Raw genomic sequence first — 19,450 nt, 5'->3', positions numbered from 1 at the left:
CTTGTCTGCCCTGTAGTTTGTTTTCCTAGTGTCCTTCCCTCGCCCCAGCCCTTCCTTCTGTGAGTAATGATGTTTATAAATCTAATGCAAGCCACAAAAATCACTTAATGCACAATTTTTTGGGAGTGTTTTAGAAGAAACATGTCCCAGAGACTCATGCACAGGAATCTGTCCTGAGAGGGAGTTGTAAATCTGTTAACATCATCAGCCCCGAGGACACCGAACACCTAAAGGGGTTGACTTAGAACTTGCTTCTGTGGCACAACTGATTCCAGTTCCCAGCTGATGAGTGCAAATGAGGCATTGGAATGCGACCCATCCATAGCCATCCAGAGAGACGCCCAGGAAGGGAGCACACCCAATCCCTCTCCTCTGCTGATCATTTCCTTTTACTTACCTCGTGACCAAAAACAGTTTTAGATTGTATTTTGTGTGCTATGTGCATGAAGTAAGTCATGCTGACTTTACTTTCAATGGACATTGATGTGACAAAGTAACACTTGGCCTCACTCATTTTGGCACTGAGGGAGGAAGAAAAACAGCATTCATTAAATCTGTTTTCAGTCTCTTGCCAAAACCAAACCAAACCCCAAAATGTACTTTCTCTGGGCTTGGAAATGTAGCTCAGTTGCTAGAGTATTTGCCTGGCATGCATAGTTTCTGGGTTCCTTACTTAGCTTCCCAGACCCAGGTGTGGTGGTGTGCATCTACAGTCAGTTACCTCTGCAAGTAGAGGTAGGATCAGGAGTTGGGGGGGGGGGGAATATATATATTTCCCTATACAACTCTCATTTGTATTGTTTGAGACCAGGCTGGCCTACGTAAGGACCCCTCCCACCCCTACAAACAAGCAAGCAAATAGCAAGCTCTTCTAGGCAGTTTTGTCAGATTCTCTTGAAGCATGTTCTAGTGCACTGTGAGAAAGCAGACACTTGAGTGTATGGCCACAGAGCCAGCTGTCTCCTCTATTCACTGGATGCCTCTCAATCACCTCCTAGGAAGCAAGTGGTAATCATAACCCAGTGGGGCTGTGGGCGTTAAAGAGGTAGTGTATGCTGAAAATGTCATCATTGTCATCTCCTGTCAAGTAAACAGTACAGAGAATAGATTAAATTTGGGCACATTGTAATCGGTGGTTAGCTATTGGCAACTAAGGTCCAGATTTTAGCAGTCAGTGCTGATCCTAGAGTCATTTGGCCAAGAACCAACCTGTTCATTCTAAAATAATAGAGCCTGAGCCCGCAAAGCCTGCCACCAGATGATAATATGCTAGCAGGCAGATAAAGGCCCATTTGTGTGAGTACAAAGAAGAACCAGTTTGGATGTTTATACTTTCAATAAAGACACTGAAAAGATAGTTCTTATTTGACAAGACAGAATATTCCAGCATGTGATGAACATGCTAACAGGCTTGATTTAAATGAACAGGGCTTTGAAAGTGTCATTTTGTTTTTTATATATACACATGTATGAATTGTACATGCTTGATCTTAAGAAAAGCAACAAATTAGTAAGGGTTGGAACTTTTGGTTACTTTCCCTTTGAAGTAGGGTCTTGCTCTGAAGCACAGGCCACCCTTGAACTCCTGGAGCCACATGTCTGGCCAGCCTCTAGCAGCTACAAATCTATTTCTGTATGTACTTGTTTGATAAGAGGAAACATTTGCTCAGAAATATTTGAGTGCCACTGTTTACCAGACACTGTTTAAAGCACTGGGGATAAAGCCAAAATGAAAGTCTGAACCTGATTTGTGTAATTTAAGCTCTAGGGGATAATAAAGAAGTCAGCCACAGGGCATAAAGCACGTCCTATGGTGGTGATTTGGAGAGTGATTGCTGGTCTGAACTTTCCAGTAGTCAGAGACAGTCACCTACAAGGTGGACACATGACACTCACAGAGCTTCAAGAAGAGAGGACAGTGGCCACAGGCTGTGGGAGGACGAGATGACCAGGTTGATATTGAAGCAGGGAGAGCAGACAAGATGATGCTTGTAAGGGACCTGTGGCCTCCAGAAGGGTGCATACTTCAAAGATGGGGAGAAGCAGATGTATTCTTCCATCTTGAAGGTGGAGCTTGTGGCTTAGATGTAGGATGAGAGAGTGAAGCTGGAGCAAAACTTGGAGGAATGCACAGGAAATTTGCCACAGTTTCTGGACTGTTCAGTCACTTTAAAATACTATTTTTAATATTAAATATATAATATTTAAATATTATTTTAATAATAATTTGGAAAACCTGGTTACTAAGGGATAATCTTATTTATAGTTTTTGCTATCATATCATACCATTTGTATTTTTCTACATGTAAAGCTATTTTTGTGTTGTTTTTACAAATGTTTTTACAAATGCTTTCTACAAATGAAAAGAAAAAAAAACAAAACAGGGCTATAATGCAGTATGCTACCGCCACCTAATGTTTGCTGTCTTTTAGTGTGTGATCACAGCTGGCCGTCTAGCCTTGATGTCGGTTTGAACGCAGAATGTTAGCAAATTAATTGAGGTTTATTTAATTGCCTTCATATTAGGTTCCTGTATGATACTTAACATGTTAATTGAATTGTATAGAAATAAGGTTGTGAGTTGAAGATTAATTTTATTGACATCTTGATCTCTATTAAATTCAATTCAACGGATATCTATTTGTTTTGATCAGCCCCATTGTCTCTCTCTTCTCATGGTTATTGTGTTCTGATGGGTAGAGAACAGATTTAAAACAACACATAGTAAACAAACAAGAAAACAATTAACAGATGAGTGAGGCAAACAGGACAGCAGTCATTGCTGTTCTGTAGACAGAGCCTGTGGCTGAACAGAGCAGAACAGCCTGTGAAGATGATCAGATTCCAGTGTGGTGACTGTGCCACAGCAGCTGCTGCTCCTGCTGGACAGGAGGGCTTCCCAGGGAAACACAGGAGTGTCTCACTGCCACTGTGTGGGAGACGTGTGTCTTTAGGGAAGACGGTGGCTCTGGAGGGGTTTATTTTGGACTGCTTCTTGTGGTTGTCTGTTTTCTATGTCCTCTTTCCAGTGGGTTAGAATTGAATGGGTTGGTTTGCTGTCCATCTCAAGATAACGCCCTTTCCCAGAAAGCTACTGTAATGCTCCCGAGAGCTGCGTTTACCAGTTTTGGTTCTACCAGTTGTAGTACCACATGCCTGCCAGTGATACTGTTATTCTCTAGATAGAGTTCTAAAAGTCACTTGTATAAGAAGCAAGAATGCCAGTCCCAAGCCAGCAGAAGGCTCAGTATATTCTTGTCATATGTGCAACATGCTTTGAGTAACATTCTAGCCATTGGGCATGCAGCTTTGAAGGCTTCAGTAAGCTGTCATCTAAGCTAGATGGTGAGCAGTGATGAGGGCCAGCGAGTGCTCAGTGCTCCAGGAGAGGGGAATGAATGAGAACACAGCATGCTGGGAAAAGGCAGTTTTGTTCACAGTATGCAAATTTTCCTGTTAAGGCACAGTTTGTTTCTAGTAGAATTATAAAATATACTTACACCAGGAATGGGGATACATGATCCCACTCTGGGGGCAGAGGTAGGAGATCTCTGTGAGTTTGAGGCCAAGCCAGCTTGGTTTATATATAGTTAGTTTCAGGACAACCAACACTACATAGAGAAAGCTGATCTCAAAAGCAAAGAAACAAAAACAACAAGAAAGTACCAGTAAAAAAACAAAAACAAAAACAAAACAAAACAAACCGTAAATAGAATAGCCATAGATGTGTTCTCTGCCAGAGGAGGCTGTCGGGGTTAAAGGTCTGTCTCTTTAACCAATAGTCAGAACATAGCCATTAGGCTTAATACTCTTTCCTGGTACTGAGTGAAATAAAATAAATGAAAGACACGTTTCCTATTCTTAAGGAGTTAATATTGCTTGGGAAAATGTTTTTCAAAATAATGTTTCATGATAACTGTACACGAATTTAAGCTTTAAAAATTTTATTATTTGAGCTGGGCGTGGTGGCACATGCCTGTAATCCTAGTGCTAGGGAGGCAGAGGCAGAGGCAGGTGGATCTCTTTGAGTTCAAGGCCAGCCTGCTCTACAAAGCAAGTCCAAGACAGCCAAGGCTACCCAGAGAAACCCTGTCTCAAAACAAAACAAAACAAAACAAAACAAAACAAAAAAACAGAAAAAAAATTATTTTTGTACTGTATGTATGACTGTTTTGCTGGCATATATGTATGTGCACTGCATGCATTCCTGGTGCCTGTGAAGGTCAGAGGAGGGCTCTGGGGCCCCTGGAATTGGGGTCAAAGATAGTTGTAAGCTGCCATGTATAGGCTGAGATTCTAACTAGGTTCTCTGTAAGAACAGCAAATGCTTTTAACTGCCACGCCAGTCTCCAGCTCCAGCCCCTCATCCTTAATCTTAAGAAGAGGGGACTAGGTCAGGCTTAGTGGTGCACGCCTTTAGTCTCATTATCCTGGAGGCAGAGCAGGTAGGGCCGTGGGAGTTTGAGGTTAGCTTGCTCTACATAGAGAGTTCAAGGCCAGTCAGGAGGGAGGCCACACTTCGAACAGTAACAGCAACAAAAGAGGTTAATTTTAACGGTTTTAGCTCTGATGTTGGATGAGCCCAACTGGCCATGTTATAGTATTGACCTTTGAAAGGCAGTGTTTTCTCTAGAGAATGTGATAACCCTTATTTGGAAAAATGGATACTCTATATTATTAGATTGTTGCTAAGTACAGTGTGATTCTAGATCTTCAGCGTCACCCCTTGATAGTCTCTGCCTGCCAACAGGGCAGTAAAAGACACTGCTTACATTTTATTTCTTCCAAGCCTTTGAAATGTTGGCGTAAAGTTTGAGAAACATGCCCCACTGGTGATGTTCTCGACAGCATTTTTTTTTCCTGAGGAAGGCTCCGTGATTCACCTGAAGCTGTGACTTCCTGTCCTTGTGGGTAGGTGGGAGCCACCGTGGCCGCATCTCCACTTACATAACCATACTGGGGCTGCCATTAACCTGTGGTTAATGGCTCAGAATTTCTGCAGTTATCTGCAGAAGAGACATTCAAAGGTAATCTGATTTTTTAAAACACCCCCCCCCCCCATTTTAAATACTTAAGAAACATCCTAATTCAGAGATTTGAATTATGGCAAAGTCTTTCCATCTCTGGTTCAAATTTATTGTTTAAGTAAAACGGAACAGAACACATGCTGCTTCATAATGTTTACTGCCATCTAGTCCTTTTCTTGAAAGTTTCTGGTAGGTATATGGCAGATGGTTTCTGAGGAATTAGGCCTTACCAAGTCATACTTATGTTAATTGAGCTTCCCCAGAGCTGACCTGATGTCCACAGACAGTGTCTGTGGGAAGCCAGCAGCCCTACACACCACCTGAGTCATAAAACTCCAGAGCTGGATGGAACCAGTTAAAAGACTAGCAGCTTTTCAGTTCCATCTCTGCTTCTCCTGGACCAGAGCTGGGAGTGGAAATCCCAGGGACCACTTAGGAGATCCTTGGGTCCTTCCTGTTCCTAGCATACTTCAGCCTCTCCACCACCCAACTTTTTCCTGTATGACTGACTGCATCAGCTTCTGATAAGTAATGGTAGTGTTTCTAAGTCTAGGCTGTAAAGAGCTAGAGAATTAGGCCGTGCTTGAGTACATTTATTTGTGAGTCAGACCATTCTAACTTTTAACACACACATGATTTAAATAATGGTTTGTTTTTATTTGTTCCACCTTCATAGTTTAATATCCAGCATTTTTCAAGCTCTTGCTATTTAGAGGTCAATTTCCTTTGGACAAGGGAGCCTACGTGAGTTGTCCACAGTTGGAGCAGTCCCCTGGCCTCAATTAAGGCAGAGCAGCTATTCTGGGTGCAGGCTTGTCACTTTGTCTCGAGTGCACTCAGTATATTGGGGTTAGTAACAGGTCCTTGACTCCTTCTTGGGATTTCACTGTGATTTGGGGTTCCTGAGAAAATTTTCGTGGCTTTCATAGACCCTGAGCTTCTGGTTGGTGTATAATTCTATTAACACCGTGATTCTCAAATAGATTGGTTCTTAATTCTAGATCATTTGTTAACTTTATGGCCTTGATGACCACACAATTTATTGTCTTAATTTCTCTGTCATAAAGTAAAGATTCTCTGTGTCTACCTCCTAAGAGAATGGTTTTGTTGCTGGATACAGGTAGTTACTTGCTTTGTCTCTTTGCCTTTACTGCACCACCACCATCAGCATTTTACACTCTCACCAGCCTTTCCAGCAAGAGTGTTGACAACATCCGGAGGTAGAGATTCTCAAAGGAGTTTGGGCTTCATGGCTTGAGATGTCCCTGAAAGAAGCAGTGCTGGAGTTAGACTCTACAGGGAGATGAGTTCAGAAGGCAAGTGCTGTCCCCTGACAGTTATTTCAAGGCAGCCCTCGGCTGTGTTTACTGACGTTCGCCTTGCTAATCTTCTGACTTCAAGCGGTTCTCACAGCTTACCTCTCTGATCTGACCTTTGCTCAGAAACTAAAATGTTCATGAAAATGTGCACCTACTGTGTTCTGTGAAGATGTAGGGCCACTAAGCTACATTCACTATTACTGAAAAACATACAACTGTGCTTGGACTTTAGACACATAACCACCACTGATTTGGAGTTAATGCCCTACGTTTATAGCTATTATGTGATTGTAAAGCATTGTTCTACAGGGCAGATACAGTCCAAACTATTTGATACAGAGACAGCATAGGAAGTACAGTGTAGCAAGTGCATCACCCGATCTTTGTCTGTATGTGCATGCTTAAATGCTCCTAGGAAGGTTTTGGTGCAGTCTGCCTAGAAGCAGGTCTGCTTCATTTTGTCTTGGCTGTTGCACTGTGGCCAGTGTGATGACTCAGTTCTCCCATCATTTCCTCCTGTTGAAACTGCAGTAAATGTTGTTTAGCAAAAAGTTCTGTGGCATCATGTAGCCCTCAGTTGATATTATGCCTCTGTCTCTTTTCCACACATACATAAACATGCGCACACAAGGGCATAGCGCACATGCTCCAGTGGGAATTGTATTGGTCAGCAATCACATTTATCAGCTTGGAAACTGAAGCTTGTAGTGATTATTCAGGTGTGAGGAAGTCATTCTGATGAGCTCACTTTATAGCAATACAAAATGCATGTGTTTTGGGGGACCAGTGAGCACGCGTCTGCAAGAGTCACGGCACACCTAGTCCTGCAGCCTCTTAATTTCAAGGGACTGCAGGAGCCCAATACCTTTGAACAGCAGACCTAAGCATAGCAAGAACTTTCTGTGTAGTGAAAATAATTTCTAAGTAGCCCATAAGTTCTTCTGAGTAGCCATCAGTGTGCATGCCATTAATTCAAACCTCAGCATTCCTTTCTGTCTTGGACTTTGCTCTTGATGCTCTCCCCTCAGGGCTGTCCCCCCCCCCCCCCCAAATGACCTAGCTCATTGGTTACATTGGGTCTCAGAACCAGAGCTTCCTGTTCGTGGTGATCTTCCCCTGAGCATTTGCTCCAGTTACTCACTGCTGAAGAGCAAGCTGCTTCACACTCAGTGGCACAAGTCACAACTACTTGATAATGTCTGTAGGTCTCTTAGATCACAGATGTGGAAAGGGATTAGTAGATATTCTTGTCTCTGCAACAGGGTGTCTGATGCCCTGGCTGGACAAACAAAGACCATTTGTTGAATGGCCTGATGCTAACTACCCAGAGATGCCTTTAGTCACTGGCTCACTAATGAGGGCTGGAGTGAGCTAGCTGTGGCTGGGCGTTCCATAAGTGGTCTCTTAATGTGCTTGGACTTCATCTCTGGATAGTGGCCCCAGAGTAACATACCTATTGTCAGTACTTTAGGATGGCCTTGTAACCCAGCCTAGAGTTGACATGGTGTCACTTTTACCCTGCTCCTTGGTTGAAGCGTACTGTTTCCAGTAGAAAGAGATAGAGGCCCTTTGATCAGTAAGAGCGGTGTCAAGGAATTTGGGATTCACTTTAAAGGAGGTCATATCTCAGCCCTGTCGCCACTCACTGTCCTAACATCTAATACAGGTGAGGTGTTTTTGTGTAGGAAAAAGTATTATTGTTACTATAGTAGTTAAACATAAAACTAAGATGAAGTTTGTTTTGTGTAAAGATATTTCTTGTTCTGTGCTGGTGTTTTAGTCTCTGAAGTAGAGATGTGTGAATTAAGGCCCCCAACCAGTTAGTATCAGTTAGTATTGACACCCCAGTATCCTGTCCATTGTACATGTCTTATGTCATATTATGTATTACAGTTTAGCATTTATTTTACTGACTGCCCTGTCTTTGTTTACAGTATGCTCAGTAATGGAACTATGTAACTTCAAAAAGGTGCAGCTAGGACTGCCATATGCTACTTCTTAGTGATTTGTCACCAGAGATAAAGCCTTGTGCTAGTTAATGTGGACACTGAGTAGCACACACAGTTACTCTGCTATGTACATAACCTCTTCACACAGCATTGCAACGTCTCAGACCATCTGCACTCTACCGCACAGACTACATGGCTGGGTCTGGCCTCCTTGGAAGGTGCCCTCACCTACACAGTTAGTGGTCAGTGAAACTGTTGCCTAGGCTGTCAGCTGGAACAGCTCAGGGAAATCAGCACGTACTGCTTCTCCATGTAGCCCTAGTCTCTGTTTGCATGGCTGTGTTCCAAGAATGAACCTCCTGACAGTGTTTTAGGCTCCAGACTTGCAGACTGCTGTCAGATCTGTTATACTCTTTCTTGTTGAGGCAGTCACATGGAGCTGCGTAGACTCAGGAGCAGGAGCAAACACTGTTAGCACTTGAAAGAGTGACAGTGTCACTCATATCATACAAAATGGCACACAGAGTGAGTTGTATTATAACTGTGAGCTTTGGAAAATACTCATGTCAGATTAGATAAACTATGTTCTGGAGTGCCTAGATATCCAAGGACCTAGGTTGTCACTGGCACTGTGGAGTAGCCTAGTCTACAGCCATGCTGAACCTAGCTTTTCTGTGTGCACAGGTAATTCTGACTGTTAGGTCTCCACAGTGATCAAGATTGAGTCACTGTTCTCCTAGAGATGTAAGGGCAAGGGATGCTCAGCCATGACTGACAGGATGGTGCTATGTTATTGGATGCACCGTGAACATTTGAAAATACCTGCCAGAAGCTGGTTATGGCTTTGAATTTCTTGTTGCCTTTCAGTTTTGAGAAAGTATGCTACTTTCTCAGTGCTTTGTCTGAGATTTGCAGGGATTCCGCTCTCTACATGTGGATGACTAGTGGAAGTCAGACTTTCAAGCATCTCTAGTTGAAGTTTGTTTTTTTTTTCCCCCCCAACAGGGTAATTGCACCTTTGCAGCAGTGATGCTGTGCCCCTCCCCTCTACCCCTTCCAGCCGGGTTCTCCCCTTTCTCTTTTGGCAGGCAGTACAGCCCAGACAAAGCTGGCTACAAGAAACACATTTCTCTGTGCAAACAGCGTGTTTAGTTTGACTATAGGGCATCTCAAAATGCTATTGCGATATGATGGCCTAAAAGAACTTTTTTTTTTTTTTTTCCTAGAGATGTGTTTGGGATTGTGATATTAGCATTATACTAGATATACTGCAAAATGACAGACGAGCTCTTTCAGTGCCATGGGTGAATTTGGCAGTTTCCAGAGAAAAAGGAATAAAAGAACACAACTCAATAAAAGAACATGATAACTCTTGTTTTGGTGCTGCTGTTTCCACAGTGTAACATTGGGACTTTGGATGACTACATGTGCATGTACTTCTCTGTACATGTAGAAAAGTGAAGCTCCTAATCCCTCCCCACAGTTTCAAACTGTTTGTTAAAGTTGACAATTACATAAAACAGTGCCCAGCTCCATGTGCTCTGTCTGATGAGGATCCTGTAGATGCTTCAGCAGTCCAGTTGTACACAGTGCTGTGGCAGAGTCCCAGGTTTTCCTGTATGGTGATTGCCTGTCTGGTGGCCTGTGCGACCTGTGGATGTGTCACCGGGTTTTGAGGTAACATCTTTCTTTTGAGAGTAATATGCTCTTAACTGGTGCGTACATACAGACTATGCTTATTTTATGTAGAATTTCCATAAACACTTATTTTTTTCTAAAAATTCCTTTTTCCTATGAAACAAACAGTAGGATTGAGTGAGTGCAAGTTCAACCACTTTCCAGTGCTTCTCAGGCTGGGAGAGTTTGTGCCCCAGGGAGACTACTGGAGATGAGATGCTTTTGCCGTCTAACACAGAGTCAGGTGCTGCAAGAGCGTGCTGTGCACAAGGAAACTACACTTTCCGCATTGTCTGGGTGCTAAGACCCAAAACAGTGGACGCTTTTTGTAAGTGTTTGTGTAAGCCTGTGGCAGTTAGATAACGTTATTCAATGTTTAAGTGAAAATTACACTTTAAGTATCAGGAGCATATGCTCTTTCCTGTTATTTCTTACCTTGTCCTGCTAGTAAGTTTTTTGTTCAAGTGGCTTAGAGCGCTTAACTTGTACAGCAGTCCTCCTATATTCACCTTCAGACTGTCAGAAGACTGTGCAGCCACACTGAATGCCCGTTTGCATTGTCTGCTGCAGGACCTATGCACTTACTGATGATCAGCGTCATGCCACCCCCGCCCTCCCCTTCACCGCCATGAGCTCACCTGGGCAAAGCATAAAGTTGACAGATAGGCAGAGCTTCCATGTGTACCAGACACACTGAAAACTCTGGCTCCGAGGGGAAGGCTGCACCCTGGAGCTCGGTGCATGAGAACTAGGCTTCCAAGATGTCACCACTCTCTTTAGGAAAGACCTTTCTGGCCATTTGACAGTCTTGGCTTTCAGTTTTAATGACCTTATCTACTCATTGATAATTTCAGAAACAGTAGTCATGTTATCAAAGGCACTTATTTTCTGGAGAATGAGATTTCAGAGTATCAAAACATCCCACTACCAGGAAATTTTTGGTTAGGTTATTGTAGAAAATGAGCAGTAGAAAATTGAAACTACATAGTTTAGAGAATTTTTAAAATATTCTTAACCTGAAATAAAGCAAAGCAACGCAAACATTTTTTTCTGTTATTCCACTGTGGCCAAGATGTTTTTTGTTTGCTTATTTTTTTTCTAAATTTATACAAATGTGGCCCCTCCCCTCCCCTCCTCCTCTCTCCTCCTTCTTCTTTCTCCCCCTCCCTTTCCTTTTCCCCTTCTTCCCCTTTCCCTTCCCTTCCCTTCCCTTCCCTTTTCCCTTTCCTTTTTCCTTCCTTCTTTTTCCTTTCCTTTTTCCTTCTTTTTCTTTTCCTCTTTTCTTTTTCCTTTCCTCCCCCCCTCCCCTCCCCTCCCCTTCCCTTCTTCCCACCCCGAGCTTTTATATGAATGTCCTGCAACCTTTGGTTTGTTGCCTCACATGACAGAACAGGTATAAACATATATTTACTGATCTGGTATCACAGCAATGTGGAATACAGATACAGGTCTCAGTAGCCAACTCTGCTGATGTGGTAAAATTTACTTTTTCTGACCATGATTGATGGGATATTGTGAATTGGTAGTGACAGTGTGCTAGCCCATGGAGTTGTTAACTAGAAACAGTAATGTGTAAGGAAAAGGTGAATAGTTAATGACACTATTTATAAACCTGTCTTCTTGGGATAGGAATCTTATAGTGTAAAGTTGTCTGTTTTTAGCATGATGAACTTTAGGAGACTCACTTCATTGGGTGTAGCCCTGCAGTGGAAAGCCTAATGGTGCAGCGCATGGTAATGTACATTATGCCTCTGTGCACACAGGCCGAGTAACAGAGTCACATCTTCCTGCTTTTTGTTCCACTTCGAGTGTTTTCTGGGTCTCAGCATTTTTCTTAGATGAAGATTTTGTGTCTATGCAGATGGACTTGTTCCTTTTCAGATGGTGAGAAGACAGGCAGTGGATCCAGAGTTCTCACTGCTGTATGTAGCAGCTGTTGATAAAAGGAGCCAAGGTGAAAGGGCTGCTAAGAGGGGCTTAGGTTAAGCAAGGGTGGCTGGGGGAGGAGCCAGTTGCACAAGAGAATAGCAGGTGGAGGCCCCGGGTGTGAGCTGCAGACAAAAGGCCTTTTGGAACTGGTCAGAAGTGGTAGTACAAGTGCAACTGTTGCCCGGTACACTCAGACACGCTGACCACCGTGTGCTTTCCACCTTGCTGAAGCTGGCTGAGCAGTGCCTCTGTCCTCCGGTGTTAGTAAGCCAGGTTTCCTGTTTGCTGCACTCCTTCAGCTCCTTCTCGTTGTCTGTCATTCAAGTGAGTAACTGCAGTGGATGAAGTGTGTTATAGTGTGTGGTAAGCCAGGAGCTTAGAGTGACTCTAGTTACCTTCATTGTGTGGCTGATGCTGAGTGCGGTGAAGGCATAGTCGCTGTGGCAGGACTGTGCTTGCAAACTGGTCCCTTTATTCCTTTTTGAAGCTTAGTTGATTACAGTTTAAAAATTTTGGCATGTAATATACGGAAAGTTATATACACAAATAAATGAATTATCCAGCAACCTGATGTGGTATCTAATAAATATCATAGAGACCCCAGAAGCTTCCTGATTGGTTGAGGTTAAATAGTTAGTACTAATGAAGTACTTTTTGATTGGTATGTTCTATAGTAGCTAGTTTTAAATCATAGACTGAAGAATTAAGATCATATATGAGTTGACAGAAAATTTAATCATGTAATTAACATGGTATATGTTAAATACACTTTTTTTTTCTGCATGAAGAAACCATTTTAAATGATGCGTAGATTCAAGCCCACCAAATACCAGCTTAACTGTAATACTGGGTTTCATGAGATTGTCTGGACCAGTCCTGAAACACTGGAAACCCTTGGGGTCTGTCCTAGAAGCTGACACCATAGTGCACCTTGATGTCCTGCAGGGCCAGAGCTGGAAAGACTCAACCCACGCGGCTCCAGTAGAGCAGCAGACCTGGCAGTGCTCGGCTTGCTGTCTGCTTTTCTGGGCCTGCCTGTGCTTGTGCTTTCTCCAGTGCTGGGTGACTCTGTTCTCGGTATACTCCTTAAAGTAAATCCTCTGTGGTACCTTGTTAGGGAAGTAGGCAAGGGTCAGTCTTAGAAACCCTCTGTAGAGCTTCATGATTTACAATGGATGAAGCTATAACTGAGGCCACACTTGCCTGTAATCCTAGCACTTTGGAGGGTGAGGCAGAAGTTTGCACCAGCCTGAGCAACAGAGAAAGGAAAAGAAGAAGAGACACCATAAGCTAGTTTTGAAGATGTTTGGATCTGTTGGGTTTCGTCCAAGCGTCCCTGTGTTGGACTTGGTCCTCAGTATGGTAGGTGTGCTGGGCCAATGGGAGATAGTTCTATGGTCACTGTCCTCCCATCAGCAGCTCTCATGGCCTCAGTTCTTGGAAGAGAGGCATCGTGGAGAAAGAAGCAAGGCTCTGAGCTGACTGCTATGCTTTCTCCCTGGTCCTTGTTTTCACCCCTTGACACGATGAAGTCAGGAGACTTTCTGCCTCAGGAACTGTGAGCTAGGAAACCCACCTTGCTCATCAAGTATATTGTTCTGATAACAAAATAGAATAACTCATTGGGAGAGTTACACACTCTGCCTTTGAAGGTGAAGAATGATACTTTGATTCTGCTAAGAGTCTTCATTGTAACCAAATGGCACATGGAAGCCAAATAGCCAATGTTCAGGTTGCTAGAGTACATTTAAACAGAAAGTTCTTAAGCTGTGTGTGTGTATGTGTGTATGTGTGTGTGTGCCTGTGTGCCTGCACACCTGTATTTGCGCCCGCGTGTGTATGGGAGTACGCTGCATGTGTGTGCATGCATGTGAATGTACACTGTGACATCATATTTGATTACTGATAATTGATTTTATTTTTTCAAAAAAAGAGAACCCATAACAATAATTTGATTAGTTTCTTTTCTTTTTCTTTTATTTTTTTTTTATTTTTTAATTTTGGAGAGGGTGTTGTTCATGATTGTACACAGTGCAGAGGGACAAAATAAAAAGGAGTCTTTGATGTGTAGATGGTAGAAGTTGTGTTGTCCTGGCTGAGTCTGGATAATAATTGCCTTAGAGACGCTCAGCTTTAGCGTCAAGAAGTCCATTTAAAGGCACATTAGAGGTAGGCTGCAGGTGTTCAACTTTCTCTTGGGTAGGGTAGCATGCCCAAGACAATTTGACAGTGTAAAATTGTTCAGGAGTTTTGATGGACTGTAAAAAAACAGGGTGTATTTGGTTTCCCCAACCTCATCACCCCTGAAACCCTTTTGTGTGTGTGCTGGGGAGGAGGGTGGAGGCCAAGCAGTGGGGATTGAAGCAGGCCCCATGCCTGCCAGATAAGTACTCCTTTACATTTTTTAAAAAAAGGTTATAAAATTTATTATTATTAATAATTATTTTGCTTTAGATTTACTTATGTGCATGAATATGCCCCGCATGAGTGTCAGGGTGTTATAGATGGTTGTGAACTGCCCTATAGTTCTGGGAGCCCAACATGGATCCTCTGCAAGAGCAGCAGGTGCTCCTAAACACTCAGCTGACTCTCTAGCCCCTACAGTTGGTTCAGGTTTCAAAGTTTCTATTTGCTTATTTTCTTTGTCTTAATTTTCTAGGAGCTATATTGTGTCTACTCTTTATGTGTGTGAGTTCTTTTGCTTTATAACACATTTTTAATGTAAAGTATAATATTATAGAAAACTTTAAAAAAAGGAGTTTTAAAAAATGCTAATGTTAATCTTCAGAATGTACTTTCCACTGTTTTAACCCTACTCATTTCCACACCCAGCAAATGCATTTTTTTTCCTTTCTCCTAACTACCAATCTCTGAACAGACTGTGGCCGACAACACACACGCACATGCACGCACACAGAGGGTGTAGCCCAAGGTGTGGATGGATGCTCACTTCTGGGAGTGCGATAGCAGAAGGGCCCCGCATTTGCTGGCAGAGCCTCTACCTGCAGAGCTGGAGCCTGTGCTAGTGATGGCGCGCTGGGCCAAGTGATGGGCTCATGGAATTATTCTGCACTCCTGTTTTTCTTCAAAGAAATATTCTTAAAAACTGCCATTAAAATAGAAAGCTTGGCACAGTGTTTATATAAATGAAAACAAGCTATTTGTAGTTAAACTAGGTGAGAAAAAGTGCAGCAAAAAGTATAGTAAAAGGAATATAAATTAACACTGCTGTCAGTGCCACAGACTTTTGGTGAGAGAAGTAGAGAAATAAAGGCCAGTAGTAATTAGCTAAAACATGAGCAGAGTTTACACTGTTTCCAAGACATGAACATGTGGTCTGTATTTACTGGATGAGGCTCATCCTTGGCTGTGAACTGCACAGTGCCATCTCTCTGGTAGAGACTGGACACACAGAGCAGACAGTGGTCTCGGAGAGCATTCCATGTGGTGGTCAAGTGGTCTCTTTCTCTTTTTTTCTCCCCACTCTTTCTCGCCTCCATTCCTCCCCCATGCTGTTTTTGCTACATTTGCTGTTTTAACCTGTCAGTTACAAAATAATTAGTATGTCACTGTGGCTGGCGGCTCATACAGGAGAAATCTGCCGTCTCTTAATGAAAGGTGATTACAGTCTTCCCTGTCTGTAAACGTGCTTGTTGAGGGGCGAGAGTGCATTAGTCTCAGGCTGCTGTGCGAAATGAAGCAGCAAGAAGCAGCAGCATTGCTGTCACTCCAGGCGTGTCTAATGAACTGTGTTTCCATGTTCTGGTGGTCACGGCAGAGAGTGCCCTCACCAGGGCTGAGCTTCCTATAAAATGCTCCATAAGATTAGTGCAGCAAGAACACAAATGCTGGCTAAGTGGGGGTCGGGGGAGAATGCTGTAGAGGCAGCTGCATCTCAGACAGCTAGAGCGGGAAGATTGCTCAGTGACGGCACTGACAGACAACTGTTTGAGCTTCAGTGTTCAAGGCAGTCTGGGGACCCATCCCCCGGAATTTTAGTAGCTGTAGTGTGTGTTAGGTTTCAGAGCAGGTCACCTCTGAAGAGTAGAAGGAAAGAAATGGTTTTAATTTCTTCTGTTTAATTGAAACCCACATTGAAACCCAATGTGGTTATATTAGTCTTGTTGACTAATATAACCATCTTAGAGGAAGTTGTCTGAAGCATTGATGGGTTTAAGTGAAAATGCCATAACTGAATCATGTGTGTGTGCTATATAATATGTATGTCCAACATATATGTGTGCATCTTATATATCAACCATAAGTATGGTTTTCATTAACGTTGGATAGTTCTTGGTGCCTAGACTGGTAGTTCACACCTATAGTGCTAGAGCTCTGGCAGCCGAAGCAGTAGGATTGTCAAGAGTTTGAGGCTAGCCTGGGTTACACTGTGAGACTCTGCTCAAAACCAAATAACTCTCCCCAATTTAATTTATATCTCGTGATGATCCTTTGTAATTTCTGAATAAGTAGCCGTTTAATAAACACCAGCCTTACATAAGACGTTTCTATGAAGCCTGGAGTTAACACTGAGGTGCAGACCGCCCTCCGAGGAGCTGGAGGCCACTGCCAGTGGCTGCCCTCCAGACCCTTGTCCCTTTATACTTTTAAAAAACTACATTAAGAATATAAGATAAAACGGTAATGATCATTGTAAAATGCTTGAAAAGACTGGCGTATGGGGGTGAGCCTGGACTCTGGATGTCATTGTGACACTTGACTATTTCTCTTTCAGTGTGAGGATCACAGCAACGTGGGGCTGTTTTCTGCACAGCTGTCTTCTGAAGGTCTTTTTCAGTGTATCCAGAAATCTAATTCTCTGACCTCCTTTAGTTGAAAATTTACTGGCTTAACACGAGTCCTGTGATCCATTGAAATGCTAACGCAGGTCATGTCTCAGCTGCCACAGCGCTGAGCAGAAACCTTCATTAAAATTCTGGTTATCCTGCAACTGGCAGAGGACCCATGCTGTTAGAGATTCTTGAGGAAGACATTAGGCTGGTGAAATAGCACGTCACAGCCTCGCTCCAGTCTGCTGAACATCAGCAGGGCTGTCATCCTCTAACGCCGCAGATAGGTCAGGACAAACAGCATTTCCAGATCTGTCTTCTGTTATTAATATTTATCCTCTGCTCTTTAGTTGACTTACGAATTAACAGTGGAAAAGCGAAATCCATTTCTGATACAGATTTGTTAAGTGATACCAAGTGTTCTACATCCATAAGCAGTTCAAGAGAGCAGTGTACTGAGAGGGTTGGATCTGATATAAATAAGTCCTTTTAGTTATTAACGACTTCAAATAGATTTTACAAGGCAATCAATGACAGCAAAATGATGATCAGTCAATGATACTGTGTGTAATTGGATTTTTTTATGGGAATGATGTTATATTTCAGAATAAATGTGACATTATGCTACTTTGTTACTCAGTTTTTTGTTGTCAATTTTTTCGAAATCAGATATGTCAAAAATACTCTAAGTATCATTTGGCACAGTCCGTAAGTGAAATTGGTAAATGTTGTCTTGTTGCAGTGTGTGCTCACTAATAATGTGTTCTCAGGAAATAGATGTGCAAATTGGAAAGTTTCGTTTTTAACTACAGTTGTATGCATTGAACAGCATAGTTGAAACAAAGACAAGTAGCAGATTCTCATCTCCCTTTAGATTCCTGTTCCCTTGGCTACATGTCACTGCAAATCTAACAAGGGATGCTCCTCTCCTGTGCCTTGCGTTAAAAAAGTCTGTTTGTATTTGTGGGGTCCAAACAGAATGTGCTTTTCAGTAGTTTAATGGCTGAATGAGGAGCTGTGTTTCCGGCTAGTCGACCCCCCCGTGGCCAGTGCTCTTGCTGAGCTCCATGATCTGAACAATAGGTTTCAGTAGTTTTGATGCCTGAGGTTAAAACGCAGTGGGGGAGTGAGGAGTGTTTCTGATGTTCTAGACGTTCATTTCAGCTTTTGCTGCACTGTGACGCATTAAGGGAAATATGTATCACAGCTCAGAGGGAGCTTGTATTCTTTGAAAGCAATTCTATTTGAGAGCCAAGTGCTACTACGGTCCTTCCCCACCCTCCTGGGCTTCTCCTCATCATCACTTTTTCTCATGGGGGCCAGAATGGTGTCATCACTTTTCCGTATGGGCAGAATGGTGTCTGCTGGGAAATTGCAAGCCACTGAGTGTTTTCCGCTTTGGTATTTTGCCATATTGACACCTTTTATATGGCCTTTCTCTTAAAGAAGCATATTAATTCTGCAAGATGCAATGTCTTAAAAGTTGGCAAAACAAATTATGACAATTTTGAGTGTTTGAACACTGACCAGTAATTATTGCTATTTAAAATTTCCTTTATAGAACAGTCTCTTCTGAAAAGTGTTTAGTACTTTTACAGTTTATCTGAATGAGGGTGATATTGAAAGAGCTAAGCACAACACTTTTAACAGATCCTGAGTGTGGCTTTGCAATCACAGCAAGGTAACCCTGTGCCAAGAGCCTGTGTATGCACACAGCGGCTGTGGCTGTGCTTTTATTTGCCATTCTTAATTCGGCTGTAACAGTTACAATAGCTGGAGGGGAGTGTTTTTGTTTAGGAATTCTTTGTTTTGATTGACATTTTCCACTCATTTATTATACAGAGCTATTTGATTTCTTGTGCCTTTTTCTTCTGATACAAAAAGAATTTTAAGTTGATAAATACAGCCTACAAAACAGTTTTCTTATTACTTTTTTATTCATCCAGAAATAACATTTAACTCTGAAGCTTGGAGTATAGATTTAAAATGTTGTATTTATCACTGAATGATTTGTGGGGTTCATGAAGAGAAAGCCCAATTCCTGTAGGTGTTTTCACACAATTTGTGACCATTGCCTTTGTCCCCAGACTGTAGGTTTCCTTCTCAGGAGAGCCTAAATCCACTCCATATCTAGTTGCAAACCTCAGTAAAGTACTGTGAAGCACTGCCTTGACTCTGAAAGAGATTCCACCTGCCTCTTTCTCCCAAATGTCTGTCTTTTATTTTATTTTTTTCTATCTTGAATCAAACCAGTTTAACTTAAAATGAACTTATCTCTTTTGTAGCCCCCTCCAATTGTATAATTATGAAAACAAAAAGAACTTTAGGACTGCATGGGCATTGGGTTCTCTTGGAATTACTTGTTGGCCTGGCATAAGTTACTCAAAGCTAACATGCTATTTTTCCCAAATGTCAAGCATTTGTAAAATTACAAGTCCAAGAAACAATTTGATATTGTAGTAAGAATTAATTTTTAGCAATGTCTAAATTCTGTAAAATCCCATCTAGATAGACTTTTATGTAGCTGTGTATAATTCATATGCTTTTGAGACTCGCCTCCCCAATCTCAGTTTTACTGTATGACATCTTTTTTTTTTTTTACTTTTCAATAGATGTCTGTCAGAATTAATCTTTGAGACTTGGGGAAGTTGCTTTGAGAGTATCAGAAATGACTCGCGTTTTGAAGGCTGGGGAGGCTGTTGGGAGTGCCATGGCCCTGTGAGCATGCTGGAAAGGCTGAGCCCTGTTCTGTTTTCCTG

At 42.4% G+C, this 19,450-nt stretch overlaps 1 protein-coding gene across 5 annotated transcripts in view; it reads left to right on the top strand.

The window, feature by feature from the left end:
* The window catches only part of Med13l (mediator complex subunit 13L), a 217,038-nt gene that overhangs the window by 96,225 nt on the left and 101,363 nt on the right, over positions 1–19,450 (top strand). The gene's annotated exons all lie outside the window — the stretch shown is intronic.

This window comes from Meriones unguiculatus, chromosome 4 (genome assembly GCF_030254825.1).
Source record: "Meriones unguiculatus strain TT.TT164.6M chromosome 4, Bangor_MerUng_6.1, whole genome shotgun sequence".
Classification (NCBI taxonomy): Eukaryota; Metazoa; Chordata; class Mammalia; order Rodentia; family Muridae; genus Meriones; species Meriones unguiculatus.
The sequence above is the reverse complement of the archived record's forward strand: the minus strand, read 5'-3'. Positions and strand labels throughout refer to the sequence as shown.